The sequence below is a fragment of the Myxocyprinus asiaticus genome, chromosome 45, assembly GCF_019703515.2.
Source record: "Myxocyprinus asiaticus isolate MX2 ecotype Aquarium Trade chromosome 45, UBuf_Myxa_2, whole genome shotgun sequence".
Taxonomy (NCBI): Eukaryota; Metazoa; Chordata; class Actinopteri; order Cypriniformes; family Catostomidae; genus Myxocyprinus; species Myxocyprinus asiaticus.
The window spans coordinates 21220186-21235502 of NC_059388.1; the positions used below are offsets into that span (position 1 = coordinate 21220186).

The 15317-nt window shown below is 36.7% G+C and overlaps 1 protein-coding gene across 2 annotated transcripts in view; it reads left to right on the forward strand.

Annotated features, from left to right (window-relative positions):
- The window catches only part of btbd11a (BTB (POZ) domain containing 11a), a 181524-nt gene that overhangs the window by 1913 nt on the left and 164294 nt on the right, over positions 1-15317 (forward strand). The gene's annotated exons all lie outside the window — the stretch shown is intronic.

A 15317-nucleotide genomic window follows, 5' to 3' on the forward strand; every position in this document is an offset into this window, starting at 1 on the left:
CATTCCATAATACCGCTGTCTGCAGCAGTAATTTATTCTGGCAACCCTATAAACCCCCTATACATACACTCACTTAGCACTTTATTAGGAACACCTGTACACCTACTTATTCAGCCAATTGTGTGGCAGCAGTGCAATGCATAAAATCATGCATATATGGGTCAGGAGCTTCAGTTAATGTTCACATCAACCCTCAGAATGCGAAAAAATTTAATCTCAGTGATTTAAACCGTGGCATGATTGTTGGTGCCACACATTATTATGAAAGAAATTTTATGTTCGAGAAGAACCGGCGATATAAAAATATATACATATTTTTCTCCAGTGTCATCAGAAAAAGGCACATTTTAAATATTTGCAATAACGATTGTTCCCTAGAGTTTGTTATTTTTGCCTTTTCTGTCCCCTGGAGTATTCGGATGAGTCAAATGATTGCTGTCTTTCCAGTGCTGAGCTCTTGGCACATTCTTTTCCAGGGTTCTCATTTTTTAAATGTCACTGTGGCCGTAAAATGTTCAATTTTGAAGAAAATTGCTGTTTTTTTTTAGTTTTTTTTTTTTTTTTTAGAAGTTTTCAGAATACAGCTGTAATATTAGCACTGATGGGTGATCATCTCCTCCATCCCAGCCTTGTACTGATCTCAACATTGCTTTAAGTAATAAGAAAGCCCTTTTGTAGGAGTGCCTGCTATTAGCTCATCAATGTTTGTTATGCATTGCTGATTTCTCTGGACTGATTGAGGCATGTGGGCTACTCCTTTTATGATTATGTCATTTTCCCAGCACTTTCTTCCTTTTCCTTATTCTTTTCATGCCTGGCTTCCCGCTTGTCTCGAATGCCCTAATGGTTGTCCAGCAGTGTATATTTATGTGAATGGAGGTTATGGTAAATTTTCTGTGACCCACACAGCAGGATTGATATCGACACTTTAACTGATAGACTGTTTACAAGAATAATGTTCCTTGATTACGAGAAAGAGAGAGAGAGAGAAAAAGCAAAAGAGAGATAGAAAGATGCAAGGGACAAAATTGAAATATGAAAGAAAATTGGAAATAAGTTGAGAAAGATGCGATGGAGGTGAATAAAGTGACGCAGTAAAGATGAATTGACTTGAGATGAGACGGCGAAATGAGAAATTTGGAAGAAGATTAGCATGAAGACACCAATATTGGGATATAAGAAAGAGATGAACTGTTAAGAGGGTTTTGTGTCTGACGTGGGAGGCACAGTTGTAGAGGGGATGCAAAAAAGCAGACTGTGAATCCCAGATAAGCCATGAAAAATGAGGATTTGGTCTATGATATGAAGGATTTGTTAGTTTTACCACCTCACAATCTTTTCAAATGTTGCTTGAGGGCATTTGAATCGACTTAATACCACAGCAAAAGGTGTTTAGCTGATTTGACTGAGGATTGTAAACTTTTGATCTATCTTGTATGATGTATAGCAGATTCAGGACAGAGCAGTAAAACAATGGTCAACAAATTATAAGATTTTGGTGATTTAGAATTTACTGAAGAAAAGCCTGAGGCCATGCTTGCTTTACTGTCATCATTGCCCAACAAACTTATTGTTAGGATTTGCCTTGAGAATGCTACTAAAACAGCAATCAAAATGTATAAAAAAGACAAATAAATGAACTTTTAAATCAGATAAATCAGAGCCATTAGAGATTACTGTTATTGGCTGAAAACTGTGCCTGCCAATTAGCAGAAGCATCAGCTCTTTGTTGTGTCAGTTCCAAAATATAACAACAGCATTGTCAATAGATAATGCACAACATCTGTTTTCAAATATTTGTAGTGAATTTTGAGTATATATTGTGTAAAAATATTTAATTTCAGAAAATGTGTTCTCAGTTGCTGTAATTAAACAAGAGTGAGCTCACTGCAAATTCAGCAACAGTAGGTCGAAAGTTTTGCGGCTGACATTGGTCAGTGCTTACTGAAATTCAAACCACATCCCCCAGTGGCTGAAGCTACAAGTGTTGTTGAACATGCAGACATATGTGAGCTCCAGTTTTTGGGTGAAATGTCCACAAAATTGTGGCAAAGGCAAGTTGTTTATTAGGGCTGGGTATTGATACAGATTTCCCGATTCAGTTTGATTTCGATTCAAGTCAAGTCAAATTTATTTGTATAGCGCTTTTCACAACAGCCATTGTTTCAAAATAGCTGTACATGAAATGATGCTATAACAGAAAAAGAATGAATATAATGCCAGTATTAGTTATTTATGTTTAGAACTGTTAGTGGTTAAAATTAGTAAACTAAGTAAGTGTTGTGTGTCAATAATTAAACAAAACGATTTTATATTAACTATAAGTTTTGGTGTTAAAATCCTTGAAGTCACCCCTTTGCATTATCCTTTGATTTTGGCCGATGAAGGCTTTTGTTATTGGTTAATTCATTTTCTATGTACACTACCATTCAAAAGTTTAGGGTCACTTACTCATTCTTTATTTATTTTTATTTTTTTCACATTTTAGAATAATAGTAAAGTCATCACAACTATGGAATAATAGAAATGGAACTATGGGAATTATCAAAGTGGCCACACTTTGTCTAGAATTTGCAGACATGTACTCTTGACATTTTCTCAACCAGCTTCTTGAGGTATCACCCTGGGATGCTTTTTAAACAGTAATGAAGGAGTTCCCATCTATATGCTGGGCACTTAGTGGCTGCTTTTCTTAATAATTCGGTCCAAGTCATCCATTTCATCCATTATTTTTTTAATAAAATTATAGTTTTGTAATAAAATAAATTAACATGGTGACACAATTATATTTTTGTCTACAAAACTAATTTCAAACATTTAAGCATACGCCTTCAGATCAAAAGGTTTTTAAGATCATGAGAAATTTTTCAGGCAAGTGACCCCAAACTTTTGAACGGTAGTGATCATTTTTGTTAGCTCTACTTGACCTATAACAGCGAAGGATTGAAGTTGCTCTTAGGGAATAATTTTAGTCTTCTGGGGTGCTGTGGCAGACGGATGCGTAATTCCAATTTTGTTTCTGATGATTTCGATTTTATCAGTAAAGAATTTCATAAAGTCATTACTACTATGCTGCGATGGAATATCTGGTTCAATAGAAGTTTTATTCATAACCAATTTACTTTTTTTTTTTTTTTTTTTGAATAAACACTTAGGATTGTTGTGGTTATTTTCTATAAGTTTGCTCAAATATGCAGACCTGGCAGTTTTTAGAGCCTGTCTGTAGTTAGAGACACTATCCTTCCATGCACCACAAAATACCTCTAATTTGTATTCTTCCACTTATGCTCCATTTTCCGAGCTGCTTGAGAGCATGAGTGTGATTATTGTACCATGGTGTGGGATTTTTCTCTTTTTTTTTTGTTTGTTTTTTTTTTTGGATTTTTCCCCAATTTCTCCCAATTTGGAATGCTCAATTCCCAATGCGCTGTAAGTCCTCGTGGTCACCTCAGTCTGGGTGGCAGAGGACAAATCCCAGTTGCCTCCGTGTCTGAGACAGTCAACCCGCGCATCTTATCACGTGGCTTGTTGAGTGCGTTGCCACGGAGACATAGCGCGTGTGGAGGCTTCACGCCATCCACCGCGGCAACCACGCTCAATTCACCATGCGCCCCATCGAGAACAAACCACATTATAGCGACCACGAGGAGGTTACCTCATGTGACTCTACCCTCCCTAGCAACCGGGCCAATTTGGTTGCTTAGGAGACCTGGCTGGAGTCACTCAGCACGCCCTGGGATTCGAACTAGCGAACTAGCGAACTCCAGGGGTGGTAGCCAGCGTATTTTACCACTGAGCTACCCAGGCCCCGGGATTTTTCTCTTTAACTTTCTTTAACTGAAGGGGGGCGACACTATCTAGAGTGCCAGAAATGACTGTATCCATATTTTCTGTGACAACATCAAGTTTTTCTGAACTTTTTGCCATTCTGAGTATTTGAGAAAAGTCTGGAAGATTATTAGTGAAGCTATCTTTAGTAGTTGAAAAAATAGTTCTACCTGAACAATAACATTGTTTTGTAGATTGAGTTACCTTTGCTAAGCACAGTATACAAGAGACGAGGTAATGATCTGAGATATCATTGCTCTGCTGCAGAATTTCTATATTATCAACATCAATTACATATGACAAAATTAGATCTAGTGTATGATTTTGGCGATGGGTTTGACCCATCACATTTTGTCTAACTCCAACAGAACTGAGAGTATCGATAAATGCTAATCCCAATGTGTCATTTTCATTATCTATGTGGATGTTGGAGTCACCGACGATCAAAGCTCTATCCACAGCAACTACTAGATCTGACAGAAAGTCAGCAAATTCTCTAAGGAATTCAGAATATGGCCCTGGTGGCCTATATACTGTTGCAAGAACAGAAGATGACACATTTTTTTTTTAAATTACTGTATATCTGATGATGTCACATTAAGCATTATCAGTTCAAAAGAATTAAACTTATGTCCAGACCTTTGAGTAACACTGAAAATATCACTGTAAATTGTAGCAACACCTCCTCCTTGACCTTTCAGATGAGGATCATGTTTATAACAATAACCTGAGGGAGCAGACTCATTTAAACTAATATATCTGTCTTAATCCAGGTTTCAGTCAAACAGAGCAAATCCAAACTATGATCTGTAATAATTTAATTTACAGTTAGTGATTTGGATGAAAGCGATCTAATGTTTAGTAGTCTGACCTTTATATGATGTTTATCTTAATTATTAAAAAAAATAAGATTTTTTTCAAGATTGACATCTGTCAATTTTTTTCTAAATGACTTAATTAGGGTTTTGTGTTTGGTAGTTTGAGGAACAGACACAGGCTCTGTATGATATATAGATGATTCATTCTTTATGTGTTGTAGTTTATGTGACCTGTGTGATGTCTCAAGGCAGCTAGAAGACATTCGGATTAGCCAGTTTGTCTGCTTCCTGACCTGGGTCCCAGTTAATCAGATACTATCACTATTAAGACTATGAGCCATATTACTAGAGAGTAGAGCGGCACCTTCCCTGGAGGGATGGAGCCTGTCCCTCTTTGGCAAGTCAGGCCTTCCCAAAAAACTCTTCCAATTGTCCATGGATCCTTTGCTATTCTCCAGACACCACTCAGACATCCAGCAATTCAGTGACACTAATCTACTATAAACCTCGTCACCACGATGAGCAGGGAGGGGGCCAGAGCATATTACAGTGTCTGACATAGTTTTTGCAAGTTCGCACACCTCACACAAGTTCGATTGGACATCCTAACAGGAACAGGAGAGTGGTGTCATTTTGCCCTACGAGCATGCTGCCGAGACGTCACCCAAACGCCCTGCTGCGGGGGCTCTACAGTCAGAACCAAAGTGTGTGTGTTGCTTGCTGTACTGCCCGCATCCGAAACAGTATCTACCGGCTTCTCTTTCTCACTGATCTCCACTAGCGTTCGGATATGTGTCTCTAACTCAATAACCTTCTCCATCAGCATCATCAGCATGAATAATGCCTTACATTTATCACATGTGAATCCCTCACTGCTGACAGAGGAAGCTATTGTAAACATGTGGCATGCTTAGCACGAAGCGATAATATGAGGAAATGCCATGACTTACTGCAATGGTTTGTTGTTGTTGTGGTGGTGGTTTTTGATCAGCGGGGGTTTGAGATCGATGTGAATCCCTCACATAATTGTTGTTGTTATAAAGCTCTTGATTCACAAGCTTTCGATTCGGTTTCGATTCAATATCGATTAATATGGGTATATTTCAGTTATAATGTCCCTTTTGCTTACATATGAAATAAATTATCTCCCAGCTAATGCTGTTAGTTATACAGGGGACCTTCTAACTAGGTACATTACAATAATATTAATTTTACTAATTATATTTTATTAGTTTTTTTTAGTATTTTGGTCACTTTTTTTTCTTTAAATTAACAAATCCATGAATTAAATCAGTAAATATGATATTATATTGCATGAATTTTTTTTGTTACATGTTTTTTGTTTAATTGCATAATTTATACTATTTACAGGTATTTACATAGATTTTTTGAACATGTGCTAAATACCAGTACTATCTCTTTAAGAAAACTGGCATTTCTTTAAAAAAATGTCTGTAAATGAGCAGATATTAAAGGAATTGTTCACCCAAAATTTTTTATTCTCTCATCATTTACTTACCCTTATGCCATCCCAGATGTGTATGACTTTCTTTCTTCAGCAGAACACAAATGAAGATTTTTAGAAGAATATCTCAGCTCTCTTGGTCCATACAATGCAAGTGAATGAGTGCCAAAATGTGTAAACTCCAAAAATCACATAAATTCATCATAAAAGTAATCCGTAAGACTCCAGTGGTTAAATCCATGTCTTCAGAAGCGATATGATAGGTGTGGGTGAGAAAAAGCTCAATATGAAGTCCTTCTTTACTATAAATTTTCCTCCCTGCTCAGTCAATCTCCACTTTCACATTCTTCTTCTTGTGTTTTTGGTTATTCACATTCTTCATGCATATGTCCCCTACTGGGCAGGAAGAAGAATTTCTAGCAAAAAATGACTTATAATAATTGACTTAAACATACCACTTCTGATGATATGGATTTAACGACTGGAGTCATATGGATTACTTTGATGCTGCCTTTATGTGTTTTTTGGAGCGTCAATATTTTGGCATCCATTCACTTGCATTGTATAGACCTACAGAGCTGAAATATTCTTTTAAAAATCTTCATTTGTGTTTTGGACAAGAAAGAAAGTCATACACATCTGGGATGGCATGAGGGTGTGTAATTGATGAGATCATTTTCATTTTTGGGTGAACTAATCCTTGAGACAGAGACTCAAATGGCTTTACCTCATCCGTGCTAAGCATGATTAGAATTAAATGTTTATTTTTTGTTGTTTTTGATCAACAACTGACAGTACAGAACAGAAAGGGTATTAAAAGAGACATTATTCAAAGACAAATGAGTTGGGTGGATCTCATCTTTGGACACACATTACTCAGAGCAACTTTTTCCTGTGGAAGTGAAAGAATCTCACTGCTGTATACTCCACCACTATAACATTTACCAGCCAGTTGCCAAATATTTTAGTCACATAGTGCGAAATTTGGTTGCAAATGCGAGTGATTTCCTCTCATTTTAGCAGAGGGTTGCGCATAGAGTAAAAGATTGATCTTGGGATTTAAGAATCGATTTTGAGATCGTTCAAATGAAGTTTGTGATGCATTGGAAAATCAATATTTATACCCACCCCTATTGTTTATTGTTGTAAATTATTTAATACAGTCAACAGGAATGCATATTTTATTAACCATACAACCTAACCCAAACCGCAACCCTAAACCTAACCGTCAGTGGAGTAAAAATGTAAACTTAAAGGGAAAATGCAACTTCCACATTACTTCCCATGTCTCTGAGGCTCTGTTTGAATTGATGCAAAAATGTCTGATGGGAGATGGTCTTGGTCAGTAACTTTGCAGAATGGGGTCATTCTCAGGGTACTGGAATATTTGTTAGCAACATGTCTATTTCCAACGAGTGATCATGTTCAATTAAACTGTATTAATCCATATCACTTTTATACTGGAATTAAATGAGTCATCGGCCACCCTGTTTTTTATTTATAGGTATTGGCATCAAACTGGTTGAAAACCCATATCGGTCTACCTCTAGTCAACACAACCCTCATGTTTTCTCTGGAAATCCTGGTTGCTGTGAATGGGCTAGAGGTCCAAATGTATAATTTGGCCATTTGTAACTTGTCAATAGAGATATTTACATTAAATTACTGTGTACTCTAAACAAAAACCTGTTTTATCACACTATTGTTGCAGACTTGTGGAATTAAAACAGTGAAATGTGAGCAGAACACCAAAGCCTGTGTTAGTCACGATTCATCCTATAGTCTGTATCTCACTGCATTCCTCCCACACTGTGCCTGGGTAGAGCTTAACCTTGACTTGATGTCAAAAAACTGACACTGTCCTACAACTTTGTTTTCTCCTATTCTGACAAGCCCTGGCTACAGAATATCAGGCTGTGCCATACATTTCTGCTGCAGCTACAGATTCGTTTTGTTTTATATTTAATTGGTTGTGGATTACTCTTTGTAAGACTGGATACCAGATGATTGTGTCTGGTACATGAAGATAGTGTAGTGGTGTGTTCTGCTTAGTCAGTGTGCATGGTGTGCCACCCCCTGACCTCTCTAGAGGATTTGTCTGTAGGAATGCTGGTCCGGCAGGTGGCTGGTGAGTGTATAGTGAGCCCACGCTGAGCTCAGGCCAATGCATAAACACTGTCAGGCGTGATTCTCCACAGCATTCCTCTGCATGAGGCCTGCAACACGGATAGCTCTCTGCCACCACATGCCAGCTGTCTCCCACTCCACACTAGTCTGTATTCTAAGCATCATGCCCATTCAAACTCAGAGGGCACATGCCCCCTCAGATTTTTGAGCAAAGTGGATTTGATTGCAACTTCCAAAAACATTGATAATTTGATACTTATTGTAGGTACAAACCTCACTTCCAAAAAAGGTTAACTGTAAAATGCAAAATGAGATTTGCAAGTCTTTTTTTTTTTTTTTTACCAGTATTTATTTGAAAACAGTACAAAGACAAGCTAACTGATGTTTAAACTATTAATTACATTAAAGGAATAGTTCACCCAAAAATGAAAATTTGCTGATAATTTACTCACTTACTCACTCACTCGCGTTCCGAGGCCTGAAATGAAATCCTAAAAGTCTTAAATTCTGTTTTGATGAAGAAAGAAACTCAGATACATTTTGGATGGCATGAGGGCGAGTAAATTATCAGCAAATTTTCAAACTATTCCTTTAACTATAACTTATATGAACTACTTAGTAATGTATTAACCTTTTTTAAATAAAAACAATGAATTCTCATTTTATACCCAGTCATGATAGCATTACCTATTACCTGTTGAATGCTCCAAACAGGTTTTATTATTTTTATAATTCCTTAAAGGAATATTCCGGGTTCAATACAAGTTAAGCTCAATTGACTGCATTGGTGGCATAATGTTGATTTAAAAAATTAAAAAAATAAAATAAAAATGGACTTGTCCGTTCTTTTCATTAAAGAAAAAGAAGCAAAAATCAAGGCTACAGTGAAGCACTGGAAATGAATGGGGGCCAATTTTTGGAGGGTTTAAAGATAGAAATGTGAAGCTTATAATTTTATAAAAGCACTTACATTCATTTTTCTGTTAAATCTCATGTATTATTTGAGTTGTACAGTTGTTTAAATCGTAATTTTTACAGTAATTTAGAGGTTTTAGTGTTGTTGACGTTACATCGTCATGGCAACAAAATTGTACAATTGTCTGTAACTATACACAGTAAAGTTTGTAAGTGATTTTATCATGCAAAAATCATGTTAACACTCATATTGTTTATGTCTTGTAGCTATATTGTGAAACAGTGAGTATTTTAACATTTACGGATTAGTCCCATTCACTTCCATTGTAAGTACCTCACTGTAACCTCAGTTTTTGCTTTTTTGTTTTTTATTTAAAAAAAAGGAAGGGCTAGTCAAAATACATTTTTGTTGTAATCAATATTATGCCACAAATGCTGTTGATTGAGCTTAACTTGTATTGAACCTGGAAGATTCCTTTAACCTTCGCAGTGTTACATTGTCCCTGTCCCAATTATTTTGGAATGTGTTGCAGGCAACAAACTTAAAATGAGTGTACATATATTAACCAAAACACAGTAAGTTGATGAGTTAAGACATTACTTTTCTTGTCCTTGCACTGTTTTAAAAAAGGATACAGGTCAAAAAGGATTTGTAAATTATTGATTTACTTTTTTTTCTCTCAACTTTTTTGGAATTTAGGTTTGCAAAAAGTTAAAAAACAAAACGACCCATTAACTGTAAACTTGGTCAGTGCAACCGAGTCACACCTTCCGCAGAACATTTGGTTTAAACTGAAAACTCTGTCATCATACCCACCCTCATGTTGTTCGAAATTCTTGCTGCTCGACTGTCTTCCCATTGGAAACTTTGATGGTATCAAAATGTCAAAGCTGCTGTTTTTCATACAGCAAAATTGCACTGATTGATTGTTTGCTGTTAAGTTCAGTCAATTTTGCTTGGTTTATTTTAGAAAAATTACATATTAAATCAGATTTTGATCTCTGGTCTTATTTCACTCTAAATGTTAACTGTCCCACAACACTAATGTGTCTTATGCCTATATCGTATCTCTCGCAAGGCAATCAAGTAAGCCAGGACTGCCACTAGTGTTCCCTACAGATTTGTGTATAAATCATCAATATACCATTGACAATAGCGTTGCTTCTAAACACTGCATTTAGGGAGATATGGTGGTAACATTTGTCTGCAAAATAGCATTCATTAGGTTGTTAACAGGTGGTTAGAGATAGTACGTATAGGAAATGATATATAATAAATATATATTTTGATCATGACTACAACCTGCTGTTTTCTTATTCAAAGCATTGCAATAATTCCTGGGATTAAAATGATGCTGCTTCATTCATTTTGGATGCAATTTTAAAGGAGTTCTTTGAAGGTCAATGCAAGGCGTTTTCAAGGGCACTGCAGATCACATTTTAATGCTACACTTCATGATTGCTGCAGTCACGTTTCAGTCTCTTTTCATCATCGGAGCATGTTGCTGATTACAAATTCTCTCTGTTTACATGTAAGATTAGTTCCCAAATCCCATCTATCATTTGAAGTCTCTGAACTGTACACACATTTCAAAAGAACAGTCTCATGTGTCCTTGACTTTTTGATGTTACTTGTAGAATAACATGCTCTAATCCTTTCAGATGTGTTGATGCAGTGTACATCATAATTACATAATTAATAGACTATTTGGTTCAGATGTTACATGTGATTTGAGAAAAAGACCATAGTGTATTACAATGTTTGATTTTGTCTATAGACATCAGGAGTGTATTAGCTGAGATGCGAAGAAGGAAGTGGAAAACCATTTGACATTTTACAAGTTGTTTTCTGCCATGTGATGTGGAGAAAATAGTCTAGAGGATGATTTGGCCAGACTGGATTTGTTGTGTGTTAATTTTGTATAGCTTTTTAAGTGATAAAAGCTTAACAAATTAAATTGTGTTTAATGTCAACAGTAAAGAAACCTCAGAATGTTGTCAAAAAGCTCTGGCTTGAATGAATATTACGTGACATGGTAGTGAGGGTTCTCCATTTGTCACAAAATTGTGAATGTTTCAATTAAACCAGGGTTTAATGTTTTATATAATCTTTAAAACATGGCTAGTAGTTATTCTGTTAGCTCATTGCATTATTTATTTAATATCCCTGTGTAAGTTTTACATTTTTCAAATGAACAGTTCTGTCATCATTTTCGGTCTCTGATTTTGGTGAAGTGAAACCCATTAAAATAGACTTTGACTGAGGTCTCATTAGCAAGATGCTGCTCTGTGGGAAGCTAATGAATGACTTTGTTGTCATAAAAGCTGCATATAAAGCAACAAGCCTCTTTGTGGCTAAACTTGCCTCATCTTTAACATCCCCCTGCTGTGTACACACGTGCATATTTAAACTTTCTTTCATTCTCTGTGTTTCAAACGTATGGGTTTGGATCAACATGAGAGTGAGTATCGGTAAATGATGACAGAATTTTAATTTTAGATGAACTATTCCTTTAAAGTAAAATAGAAACTGCATGTTTGATAGTTTTTTCGTTAAACTGCAGGTTGGCTGTATGACTATGTGTTTCCGCTCTTTATGACAGCCAGAATAAATCTCAACCATGTGTGTGTGTGCTGACAGGTGCTTGCCTGCTTCCCTCTCAGGAATTTCCCCATCTGTGTTTTGGATGTCACTATTGTCACTGGAATTCTAATGGAAAATGTGTCCCATTTTCACTTGTGATGTAATGCATGGGTATTTTTGGTATATACAAAGACAAAGCAAAATAACTACACCAACATCACAGAGAAAAAATACTTTTAAAGTGTTTTGATTGTATAGCCAAATGTGTACATCCGCACATGGTAATGCACTGATTAGATGTGTACTTGAATATGAGCATAGTTGTATCAGACAGCCAAACTTGTATATCACAGGATATACATAGTGTCAGAGACCTGTTTTTTCCTTAAACTTAGCTCTAACACTTTCCCTATCCCTGACATGTGATTGGTTGATATAATCGATGATCCAGGACCAAAAAGGATGCTGATCCAGGAACAGGCATTACTTGTCAAAAGCACTGTAAGCTGGTGAAATTTTCTTTAGGAATGCGTAGATAAAGTCACGTTACAGTCAATGTGATCTCAACCATACCAGCCATCATTGTGTAACGCACCAAGTAGTACATGAGTTTTTCAATTTGTTTGGCTCAGTTTTTATGTTCAGATGGGTTGGATTAAGATATTCAGGTCACCATAATGAATTCTGAGTTGTGTTCGGAAGAGCAGTGGTTTTACCACTGAACAAGGTTTATAAGCAGGAATTGGTAGCTATTGATGAGCAGAGAGGTTTTCCACCAAAGATTCTTTCCGGAAAGATGTTTTCTAGGGCAAGAAGCAGATAGTATTCTTTTTAACTACAAAAATGCATTGTTCGCATTTAAAATAAATGTGATTTAAAAATCAGATGCTGAAGAGAAGCTGAAATGAGTACTTTTAAATATAATTTTAATTGCATTCTGAATGTTTTTTGCCAGATGCTGAATCATTCTCCAGTTCAATCCATAATTTCCTCTGATGGTGATTGAGAATCACAGCTTTACAACCTGGAGCTGTTTTACTTGATGGCCATCTGGAATGACAAGGAAAAAATATCTTAAAACTACACTAGATTGCTCAGTTCAATTCAGAGCATTACAATCTTTTCAGGAATAGTATTCAAATCTATTTGACAGGCAAAAATAGCTCTAATCTGATCTGTGAATCAATTCAGGTAAATCATTTTTAGAAATCTTTTCCATTCTGCATTCTTAAAACTGAAGAGTGTTATTTTTCGGTGTTAGAATACCTTCTACTATTCCAGTTGAATATACAGAGAGTACTATAAGTAAACCTTTTGTGGGTTGATTTTCCCGAGAGATGTAAACACCGTGGCACTATCAAAACATTTATTTTTGTATGAGCATACCATTCATCCTAACAAAGCAACATTTTCTCAGCCAATGGCGAGTGTTCGGGAAACCTGTTTGAAAACATTCACTAATTTTCATTCCGATTGGTGATACTAGTGATGTCGAAATTGCACACTACTTCTTTAATTACAATTTTGATCACTAAGTCAGAGTCAGACACCAATTCTATGTTCTCAGCACACCCAGAAATCTTTTATACTGTATTTCATTCATTCTCTTTCATCAATACACACTTGTGGCTGTGTACACTGCATATCAAGTGCCTCTTGCAGGGTCTTTTTGCGGCATCAGAGCCTGTGTTGCATTCCGTGTCTGCCCTTCTGTCATGCTCATAAAGCTGTAATTAACAGTTTTGAAAAGGCCTCCTATTCCTAATAGAGTCCTACTAATTACTGTTTTGCTGGAAGTCACTGGAGAGAAGGGGAGAGTCCATAGGAACTGGCAAAATAAATCTGTCTTTCACTCGGCCGGAGCTGGAAGGAAGCAAACAATTAGTTTGCCTTGGCAAGATGAAGACAGGAGGCAGAGGGTGTGTTTTGTGTGTACGCTGACAGCAATTCAACTGTATGTTCATCTCTTTTAGGGCTGAAACGATATTCGCAACACATTTTATTTTCACGATGTGGATGCTCAAAGAGTAAAAAAATATAGGGCTGGATTTGATCAGGAATTGTTTGAATAGTGAAAAATGGGCATTACTTTTCAGAATGGTGCCGCTTGAAACAGGGTCAGAAATTTACAGAAAGTGACAAAATGGCTCCTTAAATTCAAAATGTGGTGGCAAAAATGCCCCCATAATAAATTATTCAGTTTTTTTATTTGTAACATCTTGTATATTTCTTCATATTTTATTATAGGCCTATACATATTATTGCAACAGACATAACACTATGGTCTTAATAAAGTGCACGATGTGGCCTTCTGCTGTTGTAGCCTATCTAGCTCAAGATTCGACGTGTTGTGCATTCTGAGATGCTATTCTGCTCACTACAATTGTACAGAGGGGTTATCTGAATTACTGTAGCCTTTCTGGCAGCTCGAACCAGTCTGGCCGTTCTCAGTTAACCTCACTCATCAACAAGGTATTTCCATCCGCAGAACTGCCGCTCACTGGATGTTTTTTGTTTTTGGCACCATTTTGAGTAAACTCTAGAGACTGTTCGTGAAAATCCCAGGAGATCAACAGTTACAGAAATACTCAAACCAGCCTATCTGACACCAACAATCATGCCACGGTTGAAATCACTGAGATCACATTTTTGATTGATGGTTGATGTGAACATTAACTGAAGCTCCTGACCTGTATCTGCTTGACTTTATGCATTGCATTGCTGCCACACGATTGGCTAGATTGATAATCACATGAATAAGTAGGTGTACAGGTGTTCCTAATAAAGTGCTCAGTGAGTGTATAATTACTTAAATAGAGAATTTGTGTTAATACATTGGTAAATGTTTTTTTATATATGATAAGAAAAAAATTCCATCATAATGACCCTCAAAAATGCCCTTGAAAACCAAACCCATGTGACAAATATTGCCCTTAAATTCTGACACTGGCTTTTTACCCTTTTGCTGGAATAACCTTCGGCAGGTATTTAGAAAGGCTGTATTACCTACAGCAGTAGCTTATCTCAGTGCCTGAATAGCTGTTTGGCTATAAATTAATAGTAAGCCATAGCCTGTGCAGCCCTGTTTTTTGCATTTATCTGGTTGAACCTGCTTGTGTGCCTCTTGCGCTGCAGGGAGGCAACACCCTTACGCCTTGAGGTGGACAGGTCCAGGCCTGTGGTGCACTCGGATATGGTGGGAATGGGAATTGAACTAAACTTCCTCAGGTCATCTGTTATCTCTGACCACATACATCAAGTGGCAAACGCATGTGCATATGTTATAACTATACTGCCCACTCTTACCATTATACACAAATATACATGCACTTCATGCATACTTATGAAATCACACATACATTTTCCCCTCCTGCTTACACAGACACAAACACACACGCTTTTTGTTAATACTCACACACCCACACATGGGCTGCTTGCACATTTACTGCTGCTCACCACGCCCTGTGCATGCCATAGCAACAGAATCAAGTTTTACCGCTCGCTTTTCCTACGAACACATCCTCACTTTTACTCTCTATGGAAAAAACATTCTTCTTCTTCTGTTTTTTTCCCACCCCCA